Source organism: Chiloscyllium plagiosum, unplaced genomic scaffold (genome assembly GCF_037043375.1).
Source record: "Chiloscyllium plagiosum isolate Xiang-an unplaced genomic scaffold, Cpla_swu_hap1 HiC_scaffold_48, whole genome shotgun sequence".
Lineage (NCBI taxonomy): Eukaryota > Metazoa > Chordata > Chondrichthyes > Orectolobiformes > Hemiscylliidae > Chiloscyllium > Chiloscyllium plagiosum.
In genome coordinates this window covers 37,753,967-37,775,700 of record NW_028270186.1, presented here as the reverse complement: position 1 = coordinate 37,775,700, position 21,734 = coordinate 37,753,967, and the positions used below count along the sequence as shown (strand labels likewise).

General features: G+C 44.9%; 1 non-coding gene across 1 annotated transcript; it reads right to left on the bottom strand.

Annotated features, from left to right (window-relative positions):
• Nucleotides 1-17,215: 17,215 nt before the first annotated feature.
• trnar-ucu (transfer RNA arginine (anticodon UCU)) lies at nucleotides 17,216-17,307 on the bottom strand. Its single transcript is given in 2 exon segments — nucleotides 17,216-17,251; nucleotides 17,271-17,307. It is a non-coding gene; the product is annotated as a tRNA-Arg (tRNA).
• Between the last annotated feature and the right edge of the window lie 4,427 nt (nucleotides 17,308-21,734).

Genomic DNA, 21,734 nt, shown 5'->3' with positions numbered 1-21,734 from the left:
AAATCCTGCGAAACTGATGTTATCCAAAAAAGAGAGTGTGAAACCGTCTTTCACAAGACTCTAGATTCTGTCTGAAGATAAGGTCTGAAGGTAAGGGATTTTCGACATGAAGAATTGGAAGATAATTTTGTCAGAATCTTTTATGCACACAGCCTCCACCACAGAGACCAGCGGGTCAGCAGGTGGATATGAACACGATCACCTCCCTGTTCCCTCCAGGTCAAACACTGTATTGACTTGTCTGCCATCCAGCCCTGATGGAGCAGACATTTCTTACAATTGAATCATTGCAAAACTGAGGCATCTGACTTCAGTCCCGAACTCAAAATCCACTTCCTCGCCACTGAGTTAGAAGTGTGATATTGGAAGAACACAGCAGGGCAGGCAGCATCCAATGAGCAAGACGATCGATGTTTCGGGCACCATCAGGAAAGAGGTGGTAGAGAAACAAATGGGAGCGTGTGTGGCTGGGACAATGTAACTGAGAGTGTGATAGGAGGATGGAGGTGGGGGTAATGATTATAGGTCGCAGCGCAGGGTGGAGCAGATAGGTGGGAAGGAAGATGGACAGACAGGACACTTCATGAGAGCGGCAGAAGCCCTGGACCTGAATGAACTTGGCTGTGTGGGAGGGAGAGTTGACATGTTCGGCCAGGGGCCAGTGGTGTTGTTTGGTGCGGGTGTCCCAGAGAAGTTTTCCGAAGTGGTCTGTAATTAGGCATCCGATCTCCTCAGTGTCAAGGAGACTGCAAAGGGAACAAGGGATACAGTAAATGACATGCGTGGAAATGCAGGTGAAACTCTGATGGACATGGAAGGGTCCTTTCGGGCCTTGGACAGAGTTGAGGGCGGAGGTGTGGATGAATGTTTTGCAAATCCCCTGTTGGAATGAGAAGTTTGCTGGGAGCGGATGGGAGGGTGGTTTGGTGGGGGCGTGCACCATCAGGAAGTCGAAGAGGGAATGATATTTACAGAAAGTGGGTAGGGGTGGGGAGGGAAACATATCTTAGTTGGTGGGTTTCATTTGCAGCTGACGGAAATACCGGAGGATGACATGATGTCTGCAGAGGGTGTTGGATTTTAAAGTGATGTAGAAGGGAGTTCCGTCCTCGTCTCAGTTGGAGGGATGAGTTTTGGGAGCGGAGTTGAGGGAAGTGGATGACATGAGCTGGAAGGCATTATCGACTAAGTCCTAGGAGAAAATGCCTCGCCACTGATTCAATCTCCTCCCTGGTAATTGTCTGAGTCTGAACAGACACGTCATAACCATGGTGACATACTTCACTTCCTGATGTGTTTTTAACCACATATCCCCAACATCACCATGTCAGCCGACTTGCATTTCATTAACATTATTAACTCTTCCACGTCTCTGCTCTTCTGCAGCTCAAACTCTAATCGTTTGAAAGTCACGGTCATAATACACTTCCATCCGTCCATTCAAATTCCCTCCCTGCTGTTGTGCTCGTTATGCAAGGAATAGGGAGAGAGTGGAGTTGAACATGTGGCTGCAGGGATGGTGCAGGAGGGAGGGTTTTGGATTTCTGGATAATTGGGGATATTTCTGGGGTAGGTGGGACCTGTACAAGCAGGATGGTCTTCATCTGAACCAGAGGGGTACCAATATCCTGGGGGTAAATTCGCTAAGACTATTGGGGTGTGTTTAAACTAATCCAGCAGAGGGATGGGAACCAAAATTGTAGTTCACGTATCGAAAAGTTTGAGAGTAGGGAGGTCCAGAACAAGTTTCAGGGTCGCAAGATTGCAAGACGTTGGTTTGGAGTATGTCGACTTCAACGCCAGGAGCATCTGGAATAAGGTCGATGACCTTACAGGATTGGTTGGTACCTGGGAATTCGGTGTTGTGGCCATTTCGTAGACATGAATAGAACAGTGACATGAATAGTTGCTGCAGATTCCAGGATTTAGATGTTTCAGTAAGAACAGAGAAGAAGGTAAAAGAGGGGGGACCTGTGGCAGTGGTGGTCAAGGACAGTATGACAGTTGCAGAAAAGATGTTTGGGGACTCGTCAACTGAGGAAAGATGGGCTGAAATTAGAAAGCGGAAATGAGATGTCAGCCTGTTGGTAGTTTTCTATAGGCGTCCGAATAGTTCCAGAGATGTAGAGGAAAGGAGAGCAAAGATGATTCTCGATAGCAGTTGGAATGACAGGGTAGTTGTTATGGGGGATTTCAACTTTCCAAATATTGACTGGGAACAAACATAGTGCGAGTACTATAGATGGGTCAGTTTTTGTCCAATGTGGGCAGGAGGGCTTTCTGACACAGTATGTAGACAGGCCAACAAGGGGGGAGGCTACATTAGATTTGGTACTGGGTAATGAGCTCGGCCAGTTGTTAGACATGGAAGTATGTGAGCACTTTGGTGATAGCGACCACAATTCTGTTATGTTTACTTTTGACATAGAAATGGATAGGTGTATACCACTGGGCAAGAGTTACAGCTGGGGGAAAGGCAATTATGATGCGATTAGGCCAGATTTAGGAAGCATAGGATGGAGAAGGAAACTGCAGTGGATTGGCACATTAGAAATGTGGAGCTTATTCAAGGAAACGCTACTGTGTTTCCGTGATAAGTATGTACCTGTCAGGCAGAGTGAAAGCTGTCGAGAGCGGGAGCCGTGGTTTCCGAAGGAAGTAGACTGTCTGGTCAAGAGGAAGAAGAAGGTTTATGTTAGGATGAGAGGCGAAGGCTCAGTTAGGGCGCTTGGGGGTTACAAGGTAGCCAGGAAAGACCGAAAAAGAGACCTCAGATGAGCCAGGAGGCGACATGAGAAGTTTTTGGCGGATAGGATCAGGGTAAACACTAAGGCTTTCTATAGGTATTTAAGGAATACATGAATGACGAGAGTAAGATTATGGCCAATCAGCAATAGCACTGGAAAGTTGTGTGTGGAGTCAGAGGAGATGGGGGAAGCACTAAATGAATACTTTTCAACAGTATTCAGTCTCGAAAACGACAATGTTGTGGAGGAGAATACTGAGATATAGGCTACTACACTAGGTGGGATTGAGGTTCACAAGGAGGAGGTATTAGAAATCCTGCAGAGTGTGAAAATAGATAACCCCCCTGGGCCGGATGAGCTTTATCCTAGGATCTTCTGGGAAGCCAGGGGGAGATTGCCGAGCGTTGGCATTGAACTTTAAATCGTCATTGTCTACAGGAATAGTGCCATGCGACCTGAGGATAGCAAATATGGTTCCCATGTTCAAGAAGGGGAATAGAGACAATCCTGTTAATTTTAGATCAGTGAGCCTCACTTCAGTTGTTGGTAAATTGTTGGAAAAGGTTATAAGAGATAGGATTTATAACCATCTGGAAAGGAATAATTTGTTCAGGGATAGTCAGCATGGTTTTATGAAGGGTAGGTCGTGCCTCACAAACCTAACTGATTTCTTTGAGAAGGTGACCAAGCAGGTAGATTAGAGTAAACCGAATGATGTTGTGTATATGGATTTCAGCAAGGCGTTCGATAAGGTACCCCACAGTAGGCTATTGCACAAAATGCGGAGGAATGGGATTTTGGGAGATGTAGCAGTTTGTATCAGTTATTGGCTTGCTGAAAGAAGACAGAGGGTGGTTGTTGATGGGAAATGTTCATCCTGAAGTCCAGTTACCAGTGGTATACCGCCAGGGTCGGTATTGGGTCCACTGCTGTTCGTTATTCTTTATAAACGACCTGGATGAGGGCGTAGAAGGGTGGGTTAGTAAATTTGCAGACGACACTAAGGTCGGTGGAGTTGTGGATCGTGATGAAGGATGTTGTAGTTTACAGAGAGACACAGGTAAGCTACCGAGCTGGGCTGAGAGGTGGCAAATGGAGTTTAATGCGGACAAGTGAGAGGTGATTCCTTTTGATCGGAACAACCGGAATGCAAAGTATTTTGCTAATGGTAAATTTCTTGGTAGTGTAGGTGATCAGAGAGATCTCGGTGTTCAGGTAGAGAGATCCTTGAAATTTGCCACCCAGGTTGACAAGTTTGTTAAGAAGGAGGAGAAAGTGAGGTCTTCAGATGCTGGAGATCAGAGCTGAAAATGTGTTGCTGGAAAAGCGCAGCAGGTCAGGCAGCATCCAGGGAACAGGAGAATCGACGTTTCGGGCATAAGCCCTTCATTCCTGAAGAAGCGCTTATGCCCGAAACGTCGATTCTCCTGTTCCCTGGATGCTGCCTGACCTGCTGCGCTTTTCCAGCAACACATTTTCAGCTCAAGTTTATGAAGCAGGCATACATGTTTTAGCTTTTATTAATTGAGGGATCGAGTTCTGGAACCATGAGGTTATGCTACAGCTGGACAAAACGCTAATGCGGCCGCACTTGGACTATTGTATACAGTTCTGGTCACAACATTATAAGAAGGATGATGAAGCTTTGGAAAAGGTGCAGAGGAGATTTACTCGTATGTTGCATGGCATGAAGGGAAGGTCTTACGAGGAAAGGGTGAGGGACTTGTGGTTGTTTTCGTCAGAGAGAAGAAGGTTGAGAGGTGACTTAATAGAGATATATAATATAATCAGAGGGTTTAGATAGGGTGGACAGGGAGAGCCTTCTTCCAAGAATGGTGATGGCGAGCACGAGGGTGCATAGAATTAAATTGAAGGGTGATTGATATAGGACAGATGTCAGAGGTAGTTTCTTTACTCAGAGTGTAGTAAGGGTATGGAATGCTTTGCCTGGAACGGTATTAGATTCGCCAACTGTTAGTACATTTAAGTCGTCATTGGACAAGCATATGGACGTACATGGAATAATGTAGGTTAGATGGACTTCAGATTGGTATGACAGGTTGGCGCAACATCGAGGGCCGAAGAGCCTGTACTGCGTTGTAATGTTCTATGTTCTATGATCTAACTCCCACTGCTTCTATTCAAGGGTGCACTTGCGTTCTGTTCACTGTTTCATTGTGCATTACCTGTATGGCATTTTTACGAACGCCCATTTTCGCAAACGTGCACTGCGGCCTTCGCAGCTTAATCTTTCCACAAGGGCTCCCACAGGGTGGAAGGTAAGGAGTTGCAGGTTATTCACCCAATGATGTAATCCTGAGGTCTTCCAATACCTCTCCTGCATGTGGGAGTACTCAAAACAAGGGTTGCTCACCCATCACCGGGCAGCTAAATTTCAAATTTTTCATCATTTTCTACAAATCTCTTGACTGTCTTCCCTCTATCTATCACTGTCATGTCCTCCAGCCCACTCAAGAGCAAATAGAGCTGGTCAATATTATGCAACCCAGCCAGCGGACACGACACCCAAGATTATGTTTTAAAGTGCACTCTCAGATATTCTGCATTCCCTCGAATTCCAAGCTCCGGAGCATGTTCGATTTGAACTGTTTCACGTTTGGTGCCTAAAAGTCACCTACCAAGGCCATAAATTATGAATTCCCGTGGCAACGTAAATCGCACCAGGCAAAAGGAAAGGAATTACTCATCAAGTGATTAAGAAAAACAGCAATACATGCTGAAATCAAGGGTAATGAGCTGGTATCAATACTACATCGTGCCTTTTATATAAAAGAAGCTTCAAAGCTTTTACTTTGTGTGAGTTTAAACAAATGTTGATCCCTGTCACATTATGAGATATTGGGAAGCTGACAAAGTGTTATATCAAACAAGTGATCAAAGAAGTGGGTTTCAAGTCGTATTTTGTCACACAAAACGAAGCTTGTATCACAAAAGTGTGATGACAGAAGTTTTTCTGCTAGAGGTCATCATCTTTTGTCAGTCTCAAAACGCTTCATATGTTAGTGCTGCCATAGCTCAGTGGTTCGAGCCCGGAGTTGTAACCTCCATTCACACTACAACCTTGCTGATTTTTCTTGCAACTATTGCAGCAAGCATCCGAAGGTGCGTTCGCCATGTTGTTAGGAATTATTTTTGAAGGAATAGCTGGAAGTCATTTTATAGGCAGACCCCACCCCCCGCCCCAGGCCCCATTTGTTTCTGTTTGGAAGTCCACATACGTGTTTTCCTTCGAGGAACATGAGGATGACAAGCTTCTGATGCGAATAATGCCTTCGTTTGGCATGAAGAACAACGTGATTCATGAAAAGCAGAAAAGAAACGGTGAAACAATGGGGGACGAAAACGTACAGGGATGCGGTTGAATGCTTCTGTTCCTTGTGTAGAGACAGTAATCTGCTGGAATCCAATTAAACAGGCAGGAAGTTGGAAGAACACAGCTAGCCAGGCTGCCTCAGAGTTGGAGAAGTCAACGTTGAGCAGGTACCAATTATTGCCGATTGGGACAGTCCTTGAGGTACAGCCTCCCGCCTGTGTACCCCTCTGCTTATGTAAACAGAATCGGTTTTAAAGCGAGTCATGAAGAAAGAAGAGGCCAAACGGGTCAATTCCTCATTTTATGGAAGTTGGACTCTCCTGAGGCCTTTGTCACTTTCAAAAGATGTCTCTGTATAGTTCCCTCTATGGGTCAAAATGAGGTTCAGTTCTCCCGCAGTTCATGAACAAAGTTGACGGTATCTGACTTCAGTCTCATTCACTGGTTCATTTAAGATTAAAACTTTGCAGGGAAAGTCTCATTCAGATGAACACTTCAGACGTCAGGCTGTGGGCCAATTAGAGGAAAATGGAAACGAGAATATTTGAATGTTTGATGACTGCCACTGACATAATGAATTATTCTGTGCTCTAAAAGCACGGTGTCACAAACACACTTTTTTGGAAGGAATTTCTCATCGCAGGAAAATAAACCTATGCTGTTAAGAGAAGAAGCAATTACACATGCCGTCCTTCCTAGTCGACTAGTGGTTACCATACAGCGCTTTCACCGCTGTGGTTTGGATTAATTTCTTGGTCGGGGAATCTGGATTTATTGTTGCTGATAAGGGCAACAACACAAGTCGAGCGTCTTTGACATTTCAAATGCGTCCGCATGTGCCTTGAATAATTGTGCAGGGCCGCAAGGTGGCTCACTGGTTCTCACTGCTGCCTCACAGCGCCAGAGATATGATTTGCCGACAACTGGGTCGACTGTCAGTAAGGTGCCTTATTCAGGAGCAAATGAAGAGAAAAAGGGTAAGGAATTGTTCTGTGAGGGTTAATTCCAGGAGGGGTTGTGTGCATTTGTTGCATCGAATAGGCAATTTCTGAACTGTAGGCATTCCATGTTCCCTTATTGTGTTGCTTTAGCACATGTTCAGACAGGGGAGAAAAGTGAGGAAAAACAGTCACGACCCAATCAGTGATTGATCCATTGTGCAACAACCAACGGATTCACTTTTGACTGAGCGAGCTCCCATTTTCTCTACATTGGTAATGGTAGTATACAGCATCAGAGCGGGTTTTCATGTGTTGTTTTGGCCCCAGCATCCTTTCTCAACATGGACTATACTGGGACATAAATAGATGATAAAAGACATGGATGGCGATGACTGGAATGAAAAGACGTCAGGAAGAATGGACAGCGTTTACTTGGAAACAGAATAATGGAAAGGAAGCCAACGATGTAGTGGGGGAAAATGCCATTTGAAAAGACAAAGCGGGGTTTCATGGGATGGTGGAACAGACGAATAGATCATGTGGCGTGAAACCAGGTAAAACTGAGTTGTGTCCGTATAGAAGGTTTCTAGGCGATGTGAATTTGGTGAGAGTAAACAGGAGAGAAATTCCCTCATTCGGATGGATCTATATCTAGAGTATAGAACTTGAAAACCAGCAATGAATGATAAAGAGAAGTTTGGAGCTCGCATTCTTTTTCTTTCTACAGCTATTGAATTCGAAAATGCTTACTTTTTCTCAGGAAAAAAAATTCAGATTTTGATTCTAAAATATTTGTAAAGATGCGTGCAGACACACAAGGAGTGAATTTCACCGCGACAAGGAGTCTGGGCAGCCAGAATGGGTACACGTTACGTGCACACTCTCTAATTGGTTAACGTTAATTGGAAAGAAACCTCATAACACCTGCAACTGAGCACGACAAAGTGTAGAATGAGCTGATTGTGAGGAAGGCTTTAGCAGCTTGTTCCACGTGAACTTCTATAAAATGTAAAGAACTGAGCTGTTTGTGTTAGCTCAGCATTAAAGGAAGCCGGTTAGCACAGTCTGCTGCATAACTGGTTTATGATATAAAGTGATGCCAACAATGTGGGAATAATTCGCGCAATGTATCAGCATACCTTCAGGTTCCTGATCTCCCCATTCAGCTAATACTTTAGGAGATGGCGAGAATCAAAGTGAAACGACACAATCGTGAGTTGGAACAGACCTGCCGATGTGATGCACCTTTGTTCTTTCATCTGTCGCATTAGAAACTTTGGCTGCAATCACAGAGAAGGGAGTGAGTCCATTTGCTGCTCACTCATCTCCCGCAACCATATCTAGTGACAAGACACGAAAATAATTCCTGTTTGAATTCTGTAATCTTCATAGCAGTACCTTGTCATTTCTATTCTAGTTTTTCTGATAACAGGCAAAATGTCCAATGAGATAAACCTAATAACTTTTGGATTGTTTTAATGGACTGTGCGAGTTTGCAGCAAAATTAGTAATATGATACGAGCTAAACATCCTTTCCAGAATTTAACACAGCGCAGGATCAGCGACATGACAAACGTCATCGACTTCAAAAATCACCTCTGTATCTCTAGTGAGTGATGGATATTCACTCAGGGAGTCTTTATGGCTGATCCTAAGTAACTGAGGTATTTCCCAAGGACAGAACACTCCACAAAATCAGATATTTTTTGAATAAATGCTGTTTTACTCAATGTTCTTTTGCAACTTTTAAACATATATATATTAAATATTAAATATATATGCATACACACACATACATGCATACGCACACACATTTATACATATGTTTACATACACATATGTACATACATATAGCTCGCACATTCGACGGGAAGAACATTCGACGAGGAGGTTGAACAGTTCATCCACTTTATATTGGCGATGCCTCGTGCTCCCACGAGGAGGTTGAACAGTTCATCCACTTTACCAACACCTTCCACCCGGATCTCAAATTCACCTGGACCATCTCAGACACCTCCCTCCCCTTCCCAGACCTTTCAATTTCTATCTCGCGTGCCCGAATCGACATGGACATTTACTATAAACCGACCGACTCCCACAGCTACCAAGACTTCACCTCCTCCCACCCTGCCCCCTGTAAAAACGCCATCCCATATTCGCAATTCCTTCGTCTCCGCCGCATCTGCTCCCAGGAGGACCAGTTCCAAAACCATGCAACCCAGATGGCCTCCTTCTTCAAGGACCACAATTTCCCGCCAGACGTAGTCGACGATGCCCTCCACCACATCTCTTCCACTTCCCGCTCCTCCGCCCTTGAGCCCCGCCCCTCCAACCGCCACCAGGACAGAACCCCACTGGCCCTCACCTACCACCCCACCAACCTCCATGTACAACGTATCATCCGCCGTCATTTCCGCCACCTCCAAACAGACCCCACCACCAGGGATATATTTCCCTCCCCTCCTCTATCAGCGTTCCGAAAAGATCACTCCCTCCGTGACTCCCTCGTCAGGTCCACACCCACCACCAAACCAACCTCCACTCCCGGCACCTTCCCCTGCAACCGCAAGAAATGCAAAACTTGCGCCCACACCTCCCCCCTTACTTCTCTCCAAGGCCCCAAGGGACACTTCCATATCCGCTACAAATTCACCTGCACCTCCACTCACATCATCTATTGCATCCGCTGCACCCAATGTGGCCTCCTCTATGTTGGGGAGACAGGCCGCCTACTTGCGGAACGTTTCAGAGAACACCTCTGGGACACCCGGACCAACCAACCCAACCACCCGTAGCCCAACACTTTAATTCCCCCTCCCACTCCACCAAGGACATGCAGGTCCTTGGTCTCCTCCATCGCGAGACCATGGCAACACGACGGTTGGAGGAAGAGTGCCTCATTATCTGCCTGGGAACCCTCCAACCACAAGGGATGAACTCAGATTTCTCCAGTTTCCTCATTTCCCCTCCCCCCACCTTGTCTCAGACAAATCCCTCGAACTCAGCACCGCCTTCCTAACCTGCAATATTCTTCCTGACCTCTCCGCCGCCACCACACTCCGGCCTATCACCCTCACCTTGACCTCCCTCCACCTATCGCATTTCCAACGCCCCTCACCCAAGTCCCTACTCCCTACCTATTATCTTAGCCTGCTTGTCACACTTTCCTCATTCCTGAAGAAGGGCTTATGCCCGAAACGTCGATTCTCCTATTCCTTGGATGCTGCCTGACCTGCTGCGCTTTTCCAGCAACACATTTTCAGCTCTGATCTCCAGCATCTGCAGTCCTCACTTTCTCCTAGAACATTCAAATGGCCGACCAACCAATTCCAAATATTCTGAATTCACACACACACACACATATGTATGTGTGTGTGAATTCAGAACATTAGAAATGGATGGTCGGCCATTTGAATGTTCTTCCTGTAGAATGTGAGAGCTTAGAGTTTACAGTAATGTCCGTGACATTTGAATCTACTGGAATTGCACCAAACTCCATCTCCTTGGCAACAGCTTTATGGAACTGGAGCTGAACATTGGATCTTTGGGTAGTCTGAGGTGAATTGAGAGGAGTTATAGGGAGGCAGTTACACTTCAGGTACAAGAAAAAGGTCGATCGTATACAGTCGGGAGACGAAAAGGGAACATGCAGCCAGTGCAGGCATCCACTTTGGCTGTGCCCATCTGTAACAAGCATACCGTATTTGTTACTTTTTGTGGGGATGTCCTACGAGGGGTAAGCCATGGGGTCCAGATCTCTGGCACAGTGTTTGTCCCTGTGATCAGAAGGGTAGGGGAGAGGGGAGGAGAGCAATAGTTATTGGGCACTACATGGTGAGGGGGACAGATTACAGTTTCAGTGGGTACAGGGCAGGCTCATGATTGATGTGATACCTCCAAGTTACCAAGGTTTGTGATGTCTCGCATCGTGTTTTCTGGATCCTTAAGGGGAGGGGGAGCAGCCCGAGGTCATGTTTCACATATGCATTAACAACATATGTAATAAAAGTGATGTGGATGTATGGCAGAAATTCAGGGATCCAGGGTGACATCTTAGATCTAGATCAAACAGAGTTGATCTCTCTGATTGGTTACACATGCCACGTTATAGTGAGGGAAAAAACAGGGAGAGAGCAGATGAACACGTGGTTGTAAGGATAGTGCAGGTGTTAGGGATTTGGATATCTGGATAGTTGGGGCTCATTCTGGAGTCGGCTGGACCTCTACAAACAAGATGGTCTTCACCTGACCCGGAAGGGTACCAACATCCTGAGTGGATAATTTCTAAAGCTCCTCAGGAGGCTTTAAACGAATTCAGCAGCGGATTGCGAACCCGAATTCTAGCTGCAGTTTGCTGGAAGTTTTGAGTGGTTAGGACATAAATAGGTTTTCGGGATTGCGAGTGAATGCTGGCAAGGATGAAGGTGGTTTGAAGTCTGTCTACTTCACCGCTAGGAGCATCTGGGATAAAGCAAGTGTCATGGGTTGTTCACTGGGACTTCAATATTGTGGCCATTTCAGAGACATGAATGGAGCACTGAAATGAATGGTTGTTCCTGGCACCTCATAGAACATAGAACATAGAAGAATACAGCGCAGTACAGGCCCTTTGGCCCTCGATGTTGCGCCGATCCAAGCCCACCTAACCTATACAAACCCACTATCCTCCATATACCTATCCAATGCCCGCTTAAATGCCCATAAAGAGGGAGAGTCCACCACTGCTACTGGCAGGGCATTCCATGAACTTACGACTCGCTGAGTGAAGAACCTACCCCTAACTTCAGTCCTATATCTACCCCCCCTTAATTTAAAGCTATGCCCCCTTGTAATACCCGACTCCATACGCGGGAAAGGGCTCACACTGTCAACCCTATCTAACCCCCTAATCATCTTGTACACCTCAATCAAGTCACCCCTAAACCTTCTTTTCTCTAATGAAAACAGCCCCAAGTGTCTCAGTCTTTCCTCATACGATCTTCCTTCCATACCAGGCAACATCCTGGTAAACCTCCTCTGCACCCGTTCCAGTGCCTCCACATCCTTCCTATGGTATGGCGACCAAAACTGCACACAATATTCCAGATGCGGCCGCACCAGAGTCTTATACAACTGCATCATGACCTCAGGACTCCGGAACTCAATTCCTCTACCAATAAAAGCCAGTACGCCATATGCCTTCCTCACCGCACTATTTACCTGGGTGGCAACTTTCAGAGATCTGTGTACATGGACACCAAGATCCCTCTGCTCATCCACACTACCAAGTATCCGACCATTAGCCCAGTACCCCATTTTTTGTTATTCTTCCCAAAGTGAATCACCTCACACTTAGCTACATTGAATTCCATTTGCCACCTTTCTGCCCAGCTCTGCAGCTTCTCTATATCCTGCTGTAACCTGCCACATCCTTCCTCACTGTCAACAACTCCTCCGACTTTCGTATCATCCGCAAACTTGCTCACCCAACCTTCTAACCCCTCTTCCAGGTCATTTATAAAAATGACAAACAGCAATGGTCCCAAAACAGATCCTTGCGGAACACCGCTAGTGACGGCACTCCATGAAGAAACTTTGCCATCAACTACTACCCTCTGTCTTCTTCCATCCAGCCAATTCCTTATCCAAACCTCCAACTCACCCTCAATACCATATCTCCGTATTTTCTGCAGTAGCCTACCATGGGGAACCTTATCAAACGCCTTACTAAAATCCATATATACCACATCTACCGCTTTCCCCTCATCAACCTCCTTCGTCACCTTTTCAAAGAATTCAATAAGGTTTGTGAGGCACGACCTGCCCTTCACAAAACCATGCTGACTATCCTTGATCACATTATTCCTATCCAGATGTGCATAAATCCTATCCCTTACAATTCTCTCTAAGACTTTGCCCACAACAGAAGTGAGACTCACCGGCCTATAGTTACTAGGGTTATCCCTACTCCCCTTTTTGAACAAGGGAACCACATTTGCTATCCTCCAGTCTTCTAGCACTACTCCTGTAGACAGAGAGGACATAAAAATCAAGGCCAATGGCTCTGCAATCTCCTCCCTTGCTTCCCAGAGAATCCTAGGATAAATGCCATCAGGCCCAGGGGACTTATCTATTTTCACCTTTTCCAGGATTTCCAACACCTCTTCTCTACATACCTCAAAGCCATCCATTCTACTTATTTGTGACTCAGTATTCACATCGACGACAATGCCCTGTTCCTGAGTAAATACTGAAGAAAAGTATTCATTCAGTGTCTCCCCAATCTCTTCCGCCGCCACACGCAACTTCCCACTACTAAATACCTCAGTTTCGATTTTTTCAGTAAGAACAGGAGAGTCGTTAAAAAGGGGGAGATGTGGCATTTTTTGTCAAAGACAGTGCTATGGTAGCAGAAAGGATATTTGGTGAGGACCCGACTCAATCTGCTGAACGAGAATGGGCTGAGATTAAAATTAGGCAAGTGGAGGTCACCACCAAAATGTTCTAGTGATATGGAGGAAAAGATTGCAAAGATGATTCTGGATAGGAACGGAAGTAACAAGGTAGTTGTAGTGGAGAAGTTTAACTTTCCAAATATTGATTGGAAATGTTATTGTTTGAGGAGCTCTGATTGGTCAGTCTTTGTCCAATGTGTGCAGGAGGGTTTCGTGACGCAGCATATAGATAGGCCAAGAAGAATCAAAAATATATTGGATTTGGTACTGCAGAACGAAGCAAGTCAACTGTTCGATTTGGAGATAATTGAGCACTTTGGTGATAGTGACCACAATTTGGTCAGTTTATTTAGTGATGGATAGGGATATATATATATATATATATATCGCAGAACATGAGGTACCGCTGGGAGAAAGGCCAGTATGATGCGATCAGGCAAGGGTTATGATGCACCAGATGGAAAAGTAAACGCAGGGGTTTTGCACACCTGAAATATGGAGCTTGTTCAGGGAGGCGCTCATGCATGTCCTTGCTAAGTGTGTGTGTGTCATGCAGGGAATATGAGGTTGAGACAGGGAGCCATTTTTACTCAAAAAGTTGAATTTCTTGTCAAGATGGAGGAGGCGCTGCATGTAGCATGTAATATATAAGCTGAGTTAGGGCACGTGAAAGTTAAAAGCTAGCAAGGAAAGGCTTATAAGAGAGAGGTACTCAGAGCAACAGGGGACATTAAACGTCTTTAGCTGGCAGGGTCATTTAAAACCCTAAAGCTTTCTCTTGTCATTTCAAGAAGAAAAGAATATCTAGGATATGATTAGGGCCTGTCAAGAACAGTAGGAGGACGTCGTCAACGGAGTCCGAGGATAGGAGAGGCGCTGAATGTATATTTTTCATCATATCTCAAATGAAAAAGACAATGCTGTCGAAGAGAATTTTGAGATGCAATATGATAGAAAATACAAAATTGATATTCATAAAGACGAGTTGTTAGCAATTCTTGAAAGCCTGAAAATAGATTGTCCCCTGGGCTTGATGGGATGTATCATAGGATTCTCTGGGAATCGTGGGAGCAGATTGCAGAACTTTTGACTACCAACTTTAGTTCGTCAGTGTCTATGACTCGAATTCAGCAAATATTGTCCCCTTCTTCACGAACAGGAGTAGGGAGAACGCTGGAAATTATAGAAGAGTGGAACGTATTTCCTTGAAGGTGAAGTTTTGGGAAAGGTTATGAGAGATATGATTTATGATCAACTAAGCAGGAAGAAGTTGATTCGCTACAGTCAACACGATTTTGCGAATAGCAGGTTGTGCCTCACAAACTTTATTGAGCTCTTTGAAAAGGTCAACAAACAAGTGGATGAGAGTAAAGTGGTTAACATGGTGGATATGATTTTCACGAATGCACGGTCGGTTGTTGCATAAAATACAGAGACGTGGGATTGAGGGTGATTTCGCGGTTTAGATCAGTACGTGGCTCGCTGAAAGAACACAGAGTGTGGTAGTTAATGGAAAATATTCATCCTGGAGTTCAGTTACTCATGGTGGACCACAAGGTTCCTTTTCGGGTCCACTGCTGTTTGTCACCTTTATAAATGACCTGGGTTCGAGCATGGGATGATGGATGAGTAAATTCGCAGAACACACTAAGTCGATGGAGTTGTCAACAGTGCCGAAGTCTGCGGCAGGTTACAGACGGACATGAATAATCTGCAGATCGGGGCTCAGAGGTGGCATATGGAGGTTATTGTGGAAAAGTGTGAGGTGATTTACTTTGGAATGAACAACAAGAATAAAAAGTTCTGGTCTAATTGTTTAGATGAGCAGAACGATCTCGGCGTCCATGTATATAAAACTCTGAAGGTTAACACACACGTTGATCGATTTGTTTGCAATGAGCACAGTGTGTTAGTTTTTATTGGGAGAGGGATTTAGTTTCAGGGCCAAACGATCCCTTTGCAGCTTTGGAAATTTGTCTGGCATGGCCAAACTTGTCGAGTTGCGTGCGGTTCTGGTCGCCACATTATAGAACGGATGTGAAAGCATTGGAAAGGTTGTAGACGAGATTTCCTCGGATGTTGCCTTCTGTGAAGGGAAGGTCTTACGAGGAAAGGCTGAGGGACTTGAGGCTGTTTTTGCTTGAGATTAGAATTTTGAGACGTGAATTAATACAGACATAAAAGATGATCAGAGGTTGCTTTAAGGTGGATAATGAAGGCCTTTTTCTTCAAATGGTGATGGTTGGCACAATGACACATCGATGTAATTTGAGAGTGATTGATGCCGAGGTCGATTCCTTTCTCAGAGAGTCGTCAGGGTGCAGAACGCCTTGCCTTCAACAGTCGTAGACTCACCAACATTCAGGGCAATTAAATGATCATTGGATACATTTACGGCTTATAATGCCAAAATGCTGGTCAGATGGACTTCACATTGCTATCACAGGTCTGTGCAACGTTAGTGCCAAAAGCTCTTTATTGCGGTGTAATATTCCGTGTTTGAACTGTTCTTCAGCTTGAAGGTGCAATCATCTCTGTTTACTATCAGTAAAACAAACACCTGGCGAAAATCCAATGCGCAATTTTGGCAATGCATGTACTGCCATTCTGTAATGCAACTACAGCAAGCTAACTCATTACACCGCTTGATCTGCCGTCTAATGATGACAAACGTCTCCTGATCTTACCACTGGGACTGTCAACCCAGTTACTCATTTTTTTTCTGTGGACCTGAAATGAAACATAGTGCAGAGCAGGTTATACTGATAATGAATCACCGATTATGAAGCATCAACTTCAGGAAAATAGCACAGAAAATGTGGTGAAAATCGATTTTATTGAATACTGCGCACGTTTTCCGTGGCTTCCTGCGTTGATCACAGGAAATGTTATGTCGCCACTGTACTGGGATTTCCCTTCTATCGGCGTCAATTCGTCAGAGAATTCGATTCACTGACATTTCACCAACTTCCTTTGGCATGTTCATATGACACATCCACTCACACTGCACACAACATCCACAATGTTCAGCATACTACATCCATGAGCATGTGGAATAGTTTTCATAAACAGTGAAGTTCGGATAATGTTATGCAAAGGCAAATTGAAATTCAGTTTAATTAGTAAAGCCGCAGGAAACCAGAGTAAGATTCAAAATGTCAGAAATTCACGTTTATTACCTTGGGCAGAATTCCAGCCCAGCAAAGGGGAAATCTGCCCCTGAATCCCCTGAATCCATGCAATTGCTTGCTCCATGTGTCCACTTGGAAACTTATGTGAAGGAACATTCAAACTGAAGGGGAACTTGTGAGAATCCTCTGCTGTCTGATCTAAAGCTGAAACAAGAGCTGTCTATTCGAGCTGGGAGGGAAGCGAGGTGGAGATAAGACCAAAATATTACTTGGCGTTTATTTCATATTGTCCTCATTGTGATTGTTTAAAAACCCGGGCCAGAAATGTCACAGACACAAAGGAGCAGAAGGAGGCCATTCTTAACACCGATCCTGCCCCGCCACGGCATTCGATATCATCATGGCTGACACAACAATGTTAAGTCTTTTTCCAGCCCATCCACGTCATCGTGTTGCCTAGTGGCTAGCAGATATTTATCGATCTCTATCATAAATAGACTTCGAAAATGTAAATCTGTGAGAGGAAAATGTTCCGTTTTGAGACAGTGGGTTTCTGCACGAATATTGTTGGGTTTTCAGATGACAGCCGTGTCTGGTCTGACCATTTTGCAATACATAAATTAAAACTCGACTCTGACGGGATTCGAACCCACAACCTTTGAATAGCAACTTGTACAGAGATGTAGAAGTCCAACGCGCTTTTCATTGCGCCACAGAGCCGCGCACAGAGTGAGTTTTAAGCACACAAGTTTGCCTTTGACGCATTGCGTTCAGGACACCCATCTCGCGCCTGTCTGTCCTCGTCACACTTTCCAGTACCTGGTCCTTTGCCACGTGTGCTCTGGCTCATCAAGTGTTCGGTTGCAGACTGCTGAAACGTTCTCATGATACTTAGCTTTACCACATGTTCAGATAATAATTTCCAGATAATCAATACTCTTTTAGGTGAAAGCATTCTTCCTAAATCTAATCCTTGTCTCCTGTCTTTCATTTATGTCACTCTGTTCCTTCCCAATACAGGCTTATCCCTGTCACACATATCTATCCTCTTCATAAAATGAGCACGTTAATCGGTTTCTCATTCAGCCTTCTCTGCGCTTAGAAAAACATCCCCAGCCTAGCTCGTGTATCTTCACAATGGGAGAGATCCAGCCCTTGCCATTCTTTTCATCTCCAGTGAAATTCTCCTCCTGCAATCAGACGCTTCCAGCAGTCTGGCGATTACAACGGAAAAGCAAAGTTCTCAGAAGGAACGCCAAAAGGCCTGAACAAAATCAGCAGCTCTTGTCCATCTCTGATGAGAAAGGAAAGTTAACGTTTCGAGTTCACTGATCCGTCTTCGGAACTGATGGGAAAGGCGGGTGGACGAAGAATGTGGAACAGGGCGGACGGTTTCTAAAATGATTGAACTGGATGTTGGGTCCTAATGTTTGCATGGTCTGTTGGTAGAAAATTAGTTGCCAGTCTTCCAGCTTGTGTTGTGTCTTGAAGAGCACAGCAGCAGACCAGAAACTGAAATGATTGCCTGGGAACACAGTGTCTCGATTAGAGTGGGGCTGGAAAAGCACAGCAGTTCAGGCAGCATCCGAGGGCAGTAAAATCGACGTTTCGGGCAACAGCCCTTCATCAGGAATACAGGCAGAGACACAGAAGGGTGGGAACACATTGTAATGTTGAAGTACAGGAGACTGTAAGATCGGGATAGTTTTTGTTGATTCTGGACAGAACGTAAGTGATCTCAGCTTTGTCACCGACATTATTTTCCTCTCTCTATTGGAGAAAGTTCACATTCTGAGCAGGAAATACAGTTGCCTCGATTAAATGAAGTGCAGACAAATCTCTGGAAGATGTGACGAGAAGCTTCCACAGTAAAGAGAGATATCGGAAACCAACAGGAAATGTAACTTACAACATTTACAATGCAGTACAGGCACTTCGGCCCTGGCTGTTGCCGCGACCTGTAAAATAATGTGATGTCCATTGTAATGGAAAATCAACATTTATTTTGAAACCAATAAAAGCACAGGGAAACAAATAAGTAAGTACCTAACTTTGAAGAGGCAAGTGTTGCAGACAGAGTGAAAAAAAAATGTAAAGCTAAGCCGAAATAATAGCAGACTTACAAGGCCAGTAAACTACCATATCAACAGTCAAGGAATGAGAAAAAAACTCCGTATCTGGAAAGTAACTCGAATGTTTCAGGTCCCTGAACTTGAGGTGTTGATAAGAAGAAGCAAATTCTAGCATCAAGGGAAAATGTATTATTTGTGGAAGGTGAGCTAGTTTCCTTTTTGGTAGATACAGGAGCAACATACACTGTCCTTAAATCAACACAGTTGAGAAAGTCGATGCAGTGGATGCATCAGGAGTCGTGATACGAGAGAGCTTAACTGCACCACTATTGTGCGGAACCAGTAATGGTGAAGGATTCCAATTCTCATTCCTATTGTCGGAAATCTGTCCTTTAAATCAGATGGCTCGCGATCAAATTGTGAGATTGGGGTCGGGTTGTGCAGTACCCTGACAGGCTTGCAGGTAATACGAAAAAAAGATTTACCAGTGCAAGCTGTAAATTACGACTCACGACCAAGATGCATGTCTATGAGTGGCGATTAAGCCAGAGAACCAAACGTTCAGTAAGCGATTCACTCGCCCAGCAATCAAGTAACCATGTTAATTCCATTAACACAGATTTCCTTGCTGGGGTTATGCAGCACTGCACAGCACACATACACCGTGATGGCCCTTACAAATCATATAAGAAAGATCGTTTGAGGAGATTGATTAAACCAGATCAGTTAGTATTGTGCGAGGTTTATTGGAATGATCACAGATGTGCAGTCAGTGTAAACTTATCCAAAGTATCTGTGACGGCAAGTAGACCCTATCCTTTTGATGTGGAAGGCAACTTTCCTCACGTACCATTGGCGAAGGCATCCAGTGAGAGGTGGCAGGATTTGAGACGATGGGTACAGCAGGCACAAAAAAAAACAAAAGATTGTGTCTTCAGCGACGATGTTCGTATCTGATTCAATACAGATATAAGGACAGATATGAAGAAACTAAATTGGCTAACTCAGGCAGATAGAGCAGTCCAGGTAAACACCTGGCGATTAGCTATGGTAGATGTCTCGGACCCAAGATTAAGAAGGGTCCCTACTGAGTGCAGGGCAAAAGGCAAACGTGATGTGGGGTTCATACGAAGTTGTGAACCCCATAAGAATAGCTCCGAAATCTGAGTATCGTCCTTGCAGAACAGAAGACTCGTTAAAACCCGAGGCTCTCAAAGGATACTACTTTGCATCCCTTCTGAAGGCTTGAGTGATATTTCCCTGTGGATAATCACCGGTGAGAGCCCCCATTGTTCCGGTCAAAAAGGCAAACATTCCAGGTGAATCAGGGAAACGGAGCTTTGTTCAAGACCTGCACGTAGTCAACTATGCTGTTGTTCCGCCCGCCCCAAATGTTCCTAATCCTTGTACTCTCTTAGCTCAAATTCCAACGGACAGTAAATGGTTCTCTGCTATGGATTTAGCAAATGTCTTCTTTAGTGTACCAATACACCCAGAAAGTCACTTCTGGTTCACTTTTCCACTCAAAGGCAAATCAAACACATTCAAGCAACTTTGTCAAGATGACTGTGAGTCCCCCGCCATAATTAATGGGGCTAGATGCTGGAGTCTGGAGATTCTTGTTTTAACCCCGGGGTCAGCGCGTCTGCAGTATGTAGACGAATGCTTAACAGCAGCACCAACAGAGGAACAATGTGAGAAAGATACGCTTGTGTTGCTCTGCCATATAGCCAGGAATGGGCACAAAGCTAGTTTCGCAAAATTACAAATTGTGCAACAACAGGTGAAGTTCTTAGGTCACTTCTTGTCTGAACAAGGGAAGGCCATTGGTCAAAACAAAGTTCAAGCAATCCAGCAAATTCCAAAGCCTCACACGAAGAAACAATTGCTGTTCTTTTTGGTCATGCACTCCTACTGTAGAATTTTTATCCCACATTATACAACCCTTGAGGCCCCCTAAATGAAATTTCCAATGGCTAGGAGTTGCAGAACCAGAGACCGTACCAGTTGAATTGAAAATCGCGCTCCAAACCATACCTACACTGGGGATTCCGAATCCAAACAAGCCTTTGGTACAAACAGTAGAATCATGACATCTGTGTTGATGCAGGATAATGTGGGAAAACTGAGGCATGTAGCTTACATTTTGGCTAAACTTAGACCCCGTAGCGGCAGGATTGCCTGCATGCCTGCGAGCCGTGGCTGCAGCTGAAAACGTTTGTTGTAGCGTCCAGGGACACAGTCGGATTTGGATAATTAACCCTCCTGGTCCCACATGCATCCTTACTGGTTTCCGAGCAAAACACAGCACACAAGTCGGCAGCACATTGGCTCAGAAACAATACTGTGCTACTGGAAATGCCTAACATTACAATAACGAGATGTAACGTCCGTAATGCTGCTAGCCTTCTCCCCACAGAAGGAGACGGAGACTCACATGACTGTGTCCTGTAACTAATAAAATTGCAGCCCAAGATCAGACGTGCAGGATTAACAAACTCAGAATCAGGATATGGCGTTATTTTGGGGGGAATGGGTCAGCATTCAGGAGCAAATGGATCGGCCAGAATTGTGTTTGGTATGCTGTCGTAACTACTCATGAGGTAGTCAAAACGGAATCACTCCCTTGTCATCTGTCAGCTCAAGCAGTGGACAGCAGATATGCATACGGGGTTGTAAATAATTGTGGAACTCTGTGTAAACACAGGGGCTTCTTGACCTACTCTGGAAAGCCCAAAATACACCGTGGCCTGACTTCTGACCTCCTGGAAGAGGTCCTACCGCCTAAATCATTCGCTGTCTGTAAATGTGAAACCCACACGAAAAAGTACGATTCCCTTTCTCAAGACAATGCGAATGCAAACTCAGCGGGAAGGACCGCAGCCCAGCAGCCGCCACGTGATTAGTTGACATGTGTATGTCGAATATTTGTAATCCAAAGCAGACTTATGGGAGGTCGAGTCGCAGGCCACGCCGGGGACAAGCGTGAATAGACAATGGCAGGATGCAGAATGAGGGAATGGGTGTGGTGTGGCCCCATTGCTAAACCCTGTCAATGCGATCATTATTCCCATT